The sequence below is a fragment of the Penaeus vannamei genome, chromosome 32, assembly GCF_042767895.1.
Source record: "Penaeus vannamei isolate JL-2024 chromosome 32, ASM4276789v1, whole genome shotgun sequence".
In the NCBI taxonomy this organism is placed as follows: Eukaryota; Metazoa; Arthropoda; class Malacostraca; order Decapoda; family Penaeidae; genus Penaeus; species Penaeus vannamei.
Window position 1 is genome coordinate 10,416,714 of NC_091580.1, and position 6,690 is coordinate 10,423,403.

At 40.5% G+C, this 6,690-nt stretch overlaps 1 protein-coding gene across 1 annotated transcript in view; it reads left to right on the plus strand.

Moving 5' to 3' along the window:
* Positions 1-513, plus strand: part of RhoGEF2 (Rho guanine nucleotide exchange factor 2) — a gene marked incomplete in the record, with an annotated part of 241,503 nt that extends 240,990 nt beyond the window's left edge. The window contains 1 exon segment of the mRNA XM_070144706.1: positions 1-513. This exon segment is cut by the window's left edge and continues 1,848 nt beyond it.
* Between the last annotated feature and the right edge of the window lie 6,177 nt (positions 514-6,690).

Sequence of the window (6,690 nt, forward strand, 5' to 3'; positions counted from 1 at the left end):
TGATTATGCCTAAAGGGTTTTGAATATGTAGTCAGTATCCCATACTGTTCAGTTGAGGACAGTAGAGACAGCTGATCTGAGATTAGGGTCATCCCAGCAGAAGTAAAATCAGTATAAAGTGGTGATGGAAGACTCTGCATCTTTTCTGTGTATTGGCAACCAAGCCCATATGGAGTTACAAATGCATAGATATAGTATGACGTGGCATATAGAACCTGGCATTGACAGTGCGTATGGAAGGAAAGTAATGGAATGGGGATGAGCAATACATGTTTCCAGTGCCATGTTCCCCAGGCTTGGCCCAACACTCCATGGCCACTTCTCAGTCATCACAAAAAGGGTGTTTGTTCTCTTATTCATTTGTCTGTACATATCTTTGTTGCCCAAAGGGTAGACAGTAAACACATTACCACAAAAGTGATCATTTGTAAATTGTAATAACATTATTGTATAACCTGTCAGCATAATGTATAGCGCAGCCTAAGTGCGAAAGTAATAAAATGACTAAAGCAATCTGTGTTTGCCATACCAGTCAACTTTTCTAGTGATTGTTTACATGTGGAATATACAATCACCCCTTTTTAATATCATCCCTTGGCGAGACATTATTTTCTTACATTAAAGCTTTATGCCATGTCCAAAATGGCAACCTTTGCTTGGTAAACAATGCCTCTGCTGTATGGATTTCCGGTGCTGTCCAAGCAACACTGAGAGTGACTGAAAGAGGATCAATTGGTGTGCGATACAGATCGAAGAACACACAAGAAATATTAAACACACAATGTAAGTTTGTGTGTTTGACTGCATCTGTATCCCAATCACAATGCTCAACCTTGACCAACAGGCAAAGCCTTGATACATCACTAAATATTTTCTTGCTGTTTTCTCCATTTCTGATCTCGCACCAAACAGAGTTTACTGGGTAGAGCTTTTCCTTGTGGACGGGATCTTAAGTTCAATATTTTGGGAATTGTCTGGTGAAAAAAACTTTCCAGTCTTGGATTATTTAGTACTCTATAGGTTAGTATATTGTTTGACTTTTATTTGAACTGTTTCCATAGTAAGACAAAATGTGTTTACATGTAGTTTCTATAGCATATACACTGATATGAACACGTTACATGAATACTGTATTTTAACTGAGTAAGATGCCATGCTTTAAATCATTCTTAAAATATGTATTATGCAAAAGTAACATCTCATGAACTCATCTGTAAATAAAAGGTTAATGGTTACAAAGCAAAGTGAATGTGCCAGACATCAAAGGTCATATACCACGAAAGGTGTAGCAATGAAAATGATAAAGATGGGGTTTAGTTGAAAAGGGTTAAGAGGGGTGAGGGTAGTAATGGTGAGTAAATTGGTTAAGGTAGGGATTAGTTGAAGGATGATTAGATCAAAAGTTGTCAAATGTTCGGGATTTTGTAAAGGATGTCCGTGGAAGAAGGCAGGGGCTGGCAAAAACGAAAAGGGTGAAAAGGTCAAAGGGCAGTTTCCGGAGAAATGTCAGGAGAGGGAGGATCCAAGGAAGACTACAGGTGTGACAGAAGGGATAATTGGGGTGGGAGGGGTTACAGTGCAGATGAATCAGGGAGGATAGGGTGTGTTGGGAGGGAGTGGGAGGAAGAGGTGTAGGGGGAGCATGAGTAGGAGGAGGATGGATGTCGGCATTCATTTTGAGTGCAAAGGGAATGGGAGCGGAGAGTTTGGAGGATGGGTGGGATATAGGGATGTTATCTTGGGTCATGATTAGATAGTTTTGATATTCTGGATGACCTCGGGAGTTATGTTGAACTTTGCCTACTTGTTTCTAGAGACATTGTTGGAAGTAAGGGGTTCTGGGGGAATCACGAAAAATCGATTCCATTTAGCTGGGCCACTGAGAGTACTCAAAAGATTTGTAGAGGTGGAAGTATTTGAATGACAAAGAAGAGTCAGAGGTGTTGAGTTAGGTTGTGTAATGGGGAGGTTGGCAATAAGAATGCAGAGTAGTAAAATGGGATGAAGGGGCTGAAAATAAAGAACACTGGGGCATGAGGAGACGGAGTAAAGGATTTTGAGAGAAGAAATGTTTTATGAAGGTTAAGTAATGACCTCGGTAGGTGCTTTGGACTGAGCTGGTGGCAGTGTTCAGAGTCGTGATCAAAGGGGAGGAGGGAGGAGAACTGGGAGAGAACGTCAGCAGGGCTAGTGGATAATGGGGCAAGCCTCATTGCCGTTAATAAAAGTACGAAATGATTACAGGCCATGATAAGCCTGGAGTACATATGGAAGAGAAATGGTTCACTTCTCAGTGCTCCCATGAGGGGTAAGGGTGTGGAGAGGCCTAGGGCGAGGTAATTGAGAGAGCCCTAGGCCCTGAGCAGACAGGAGAATTAAACTCGCTGCAGAGAAGACGATGAAGTGTGTATTTTCGGCGGAAAATGCGGTATAAATACAAAATGGGTAAAGTAATAATGCTGGGTCGTTTGCGGCTGAGGTGTACTGATTGGCCGACGGCTGCTTTCTTATCTTCCGCGTCGCGGCGAATCAGCGCCGCGGACCTCGCCACGCTTGCCTGCCGGCTGACTCGGCGTAAGGGCAATTATTCTGAGCGAGGCTCGCCGGTGCCGAATGAGGCAGTTATGCAGAGCGAGACAGCGCCGGTGCCGAGGTGATTGTGGCGTCTGCCACAAGGGCTAGGTAACTAAACAGGGTAATACTGTGCCCATGGCTCCCTGAGGCCGTTCAGGATTTACACAAAGCCATCCTTTTCTACTTTCCACATGGTTCTCACATCATGGGTTGGAGCAGAGGAGGTTGGAGAAGAGAAGGAAAAGGAAATTGGAAGAAAAGACCGTGTAAAATTGTTTAAGCCAAGGGTTTAGGCCCAAGGTAGGGGATGTCCCCAAAATTGGGCCTCAGTCTGTCTCCTAAGGTCCCAACGACAACGGCCATGGGACTGGGGGTCATTATCACTAAAAATATAATTTAATACAGGTATTCCATTTGGGTAAGCTACTTTCAGTTAACGACAGTGGCTGAAGAAGTCGCCTTCCACGTAAAATATTTTTGAAAATCCACTGATAGATTAAGATATGAGAACACCTGCAGTTAGTCTCATAATCGTTTAAATTCAGAAAATTGGGCTTGATTTCTAAATTTCAGAGAAAATATGTCCATGAGTTTCTTTTTTTTACCATTTCGAACAATTTTATTGAAAATTTGCTTGACTCAAAACTTTAATAATCACTAACATGGATGTGTATGTAAGGAAATATCTACTTTCACTTTCAGAAAATTTCGAAGTTGATAAGGTAAACCAAAGATCATTAAGCTTTATTAAACAATGGATAGGATGACGAAACGAGTCGAGACAAAACTGTTTCAGCATTGGATCTGAAACGAATATTTGTAGCTTGCCTCTTACTTCATTGAGGTCAACAGTGTCACAGTTCTGGCTGCAAATAAACCAATTTGCTTAAATATTTGCCCTCTGTTCGGTCATTGTCCAGATGCCGTTATCATCAAAATTTAGGTGAACTTAGTCCGGGTCTTGATGTGATTTCAAGCATTTCTGAAGTATCAACCAAAATTAATATATGCATGATTAGCCTACGCAAGATGTTAGACATCCCTTCGTAATCAATTCTAGCACTAATAATTGTGTTCCTACACTCACACAAGCTGCAGACCTTTCACTTTGATAATTTGTTGAAAAACATCGAAAATAAACTTTTGGTAATAAGTATAATGGGATAAAGGTCTACATTATTTTGGAAATCGGACACCTTTCCAAAGGCATCCCAGTAACTCGCTGGAGGCATCATTACAGCTGTCTGCTAGATGAGGTGGAGAGCGCCATTTGCAGCGGAATGAGGCAGCCGTTGCTTTCCGTGAACTCCGTAGCCATGACACATGTAGTTTACCCTTTGAACTTACAGGAAATATGTACGAGGCGGGTATATGCCCTAAGTATATTTTTTCTACACCAGCACTAACTGAATGCTGCCAAGGACACACGTTCAACTAGCAACACACTCCAATCTAAGGGTGAAATTCTTTTGTAGTGGCACTGGTGTTCGAATTGCCTGTCGGGCCTGTAAGCCCACCCAGTCGGGGAAGGCTAGATCAGTAGCAACTCAGTGAGGTGTGATGGCGTCTATTTTGAAGATTGTTTAATGGAAATATAATCATTAGAATAATTATATTCCATCGTTTTTGAAAGTTGAAAAGACCAAAATGATCAACCATATTCACAAAGCATCCGTAACTATTGTGACGTCATCAAAATAAACCCCATGTACTTTTTTTCCGAAAAAATAGAATCAGACACCATGAAACCTCGAGTTGCTACTGATATAGCCTTCTCCGTAAGGCAGTCCCTCCTTCAGTGATATCCAGATTTTGATGGCTACTTCTAGAGTATATGTAAGTATATATATATATATATATATATATATATATATATATATATATATATATATACACACATATGTGTGTGTGTATGTATATATATACATATATGTATATATATGTATACACATGCACACACACACACACACGTTCGTGCACATGTATATGTATATACTTATATACTGAAACATACATATGCATATATTTGGGCCCAGGCCAGGGCCTGAAGAAAAAAAAAATCAAACCCCATCCAACTGAACCGAAAACAAGGGGGCCGGCCACAGGGCTATTGTTAACAACTTTCATACAGTAAAACCATAAACCATAACCAGAGATTTACTTTTCACTTTTTCTTAGCAACCACAAGGAGTTGGGGGTTCTTGGGTGCGTTAGAAAGGTCTCGAGGCCCTGCGTGGCTAAAGCTATGTGGCGTTCCGATAAGGGGTCCCTATAAGGGGTCAGGATGCGAAAAACCCCTAAAATCATACCGCTTAAATATTGAAGCAACAGTACATGGTTGCAGGTTTATTTAGGGTGCTATGGAAACCTATCTCAGAGTAAATTACTAAATTAGACTGGGTACGGTATGGAAATTTTCACACCCCTTATAGAACCCTTAAATACACCCCCAAATAATAACAAGGGTTACAGACTAGAGTAGAAGCGACCCTTAAAGGATGAAGACGTCGGTGGGCAGAGGGAGACGGGGATCCTCGACGGGGAACTTCCTCTAAAGGAAACCGAACACGACATCAAGTGGGACCCAGTGAATAAGTAATACATATAGATATCCATACATACATATATATATATATATATATATATATATATATATATATATATATATATATATATATATATACATGTGTGAATTATGCATACATACTCAAACATATGCATACATACAGACATATATAAATATATACACACGCACACACACATACATATACATGTCACACACACACACACACACACACATGTATATGTATATATACATATATATATCACCGCTCCGAGGGCGGAGCGATGATGAACTAGACCCTATGTGTCGTCTGTCTGCTGTCTCTCATTCTATGTCTTTCTCTGATGAGATGTGTCCTTTTATGCAGCGACTCCCTACGAGGCATGGCCTTAATTCCGGCACAGAAGTGTCAAAAGTAAAAGCAATGTGGACACCTGCATCTGCTGAAGGAGGAATACAGCTGTTGGGGAGTTGTGAAGCCTACCATCTAGTCTTGGATATATTGTTTACATCGCTCGGTCACATGCAAGGCTCGTCCTCGAGACGTCTGCAAGACCTGAAACACTGCAAGATGCGAGTTGGTTTTTGGTGATCAGATGGTCGCCAAGGCAGCTGTGTGCCAGAGTGGCGGGTGTGACGGTTTCATAGTGAGGTGCAACATTCAGTAGCAAGTGGGTGTACCAGACCAGTAAAAGGGTAAAGGAAGTTAATGATGTGTTTTCAATCACCTAAGTTGCAAGAAAAATTAAAGTGTAATAAGGACAAGTTGTGTCGATAAAAATTACATATTTGTTACGATTAGCGAGTTAATTACTTTTTTTTTTAGAGAAAAAGTTATGAGCAAGAATTCCTTATCTTCGGGCTAAATAGGCAAGTACTTATGCTTCAGGGGACCGTCCCGGAAAATGGCCACCTTTCCCTACTCTATACATCATAAAAAAATATCGGTTAGAGATAACTGATTGATTCTTTTTGCATGCTATAGAGTAAAGAATTGCGCTCCGTTATATATATAAATTTTAACTTTGCTCCCCCATTGGGGGGGGGGGCACCCCCAAAAAAAGTCGAAAAAAATCGCTGTTTTTTTTGGTGTCTTCGGTACATCCCAACTATCAGAGCTCTTTACAGAATATTCCTCCCAAAATACTAGTGTTAGATCAACTCTAGCCTATAGCCATGTAAAAGGCCGAATTTTGAATTTCCTTTTTTTTTTTTTTTTTTTTTGACGGGGGACAGCTTGACATAGAGAACTATTTTTGAATTCTTTTTTCAGCATTAGAATATTATTATTTTTTGATTAAGACAAAAATTCAAAAATCGGCCTTTTACATGGCTATGGGACGCCGAGGCTCTAGTGAAAGCAACAATCTGCATTTGGATCGCATGAAAATTACGTGAGTTGGGATGTACCGAAGATTCACAAAAAAATGGCGGAGCTACGGCGTTTTGTATTTGGCACCTTGCCAAAGTTCGTTATCTCTGTTATTTTTCTCTGAATCTAATGATATTATATTAAAAAAAAACGCTTATTTAGTGTACTTTGCAATGCAATG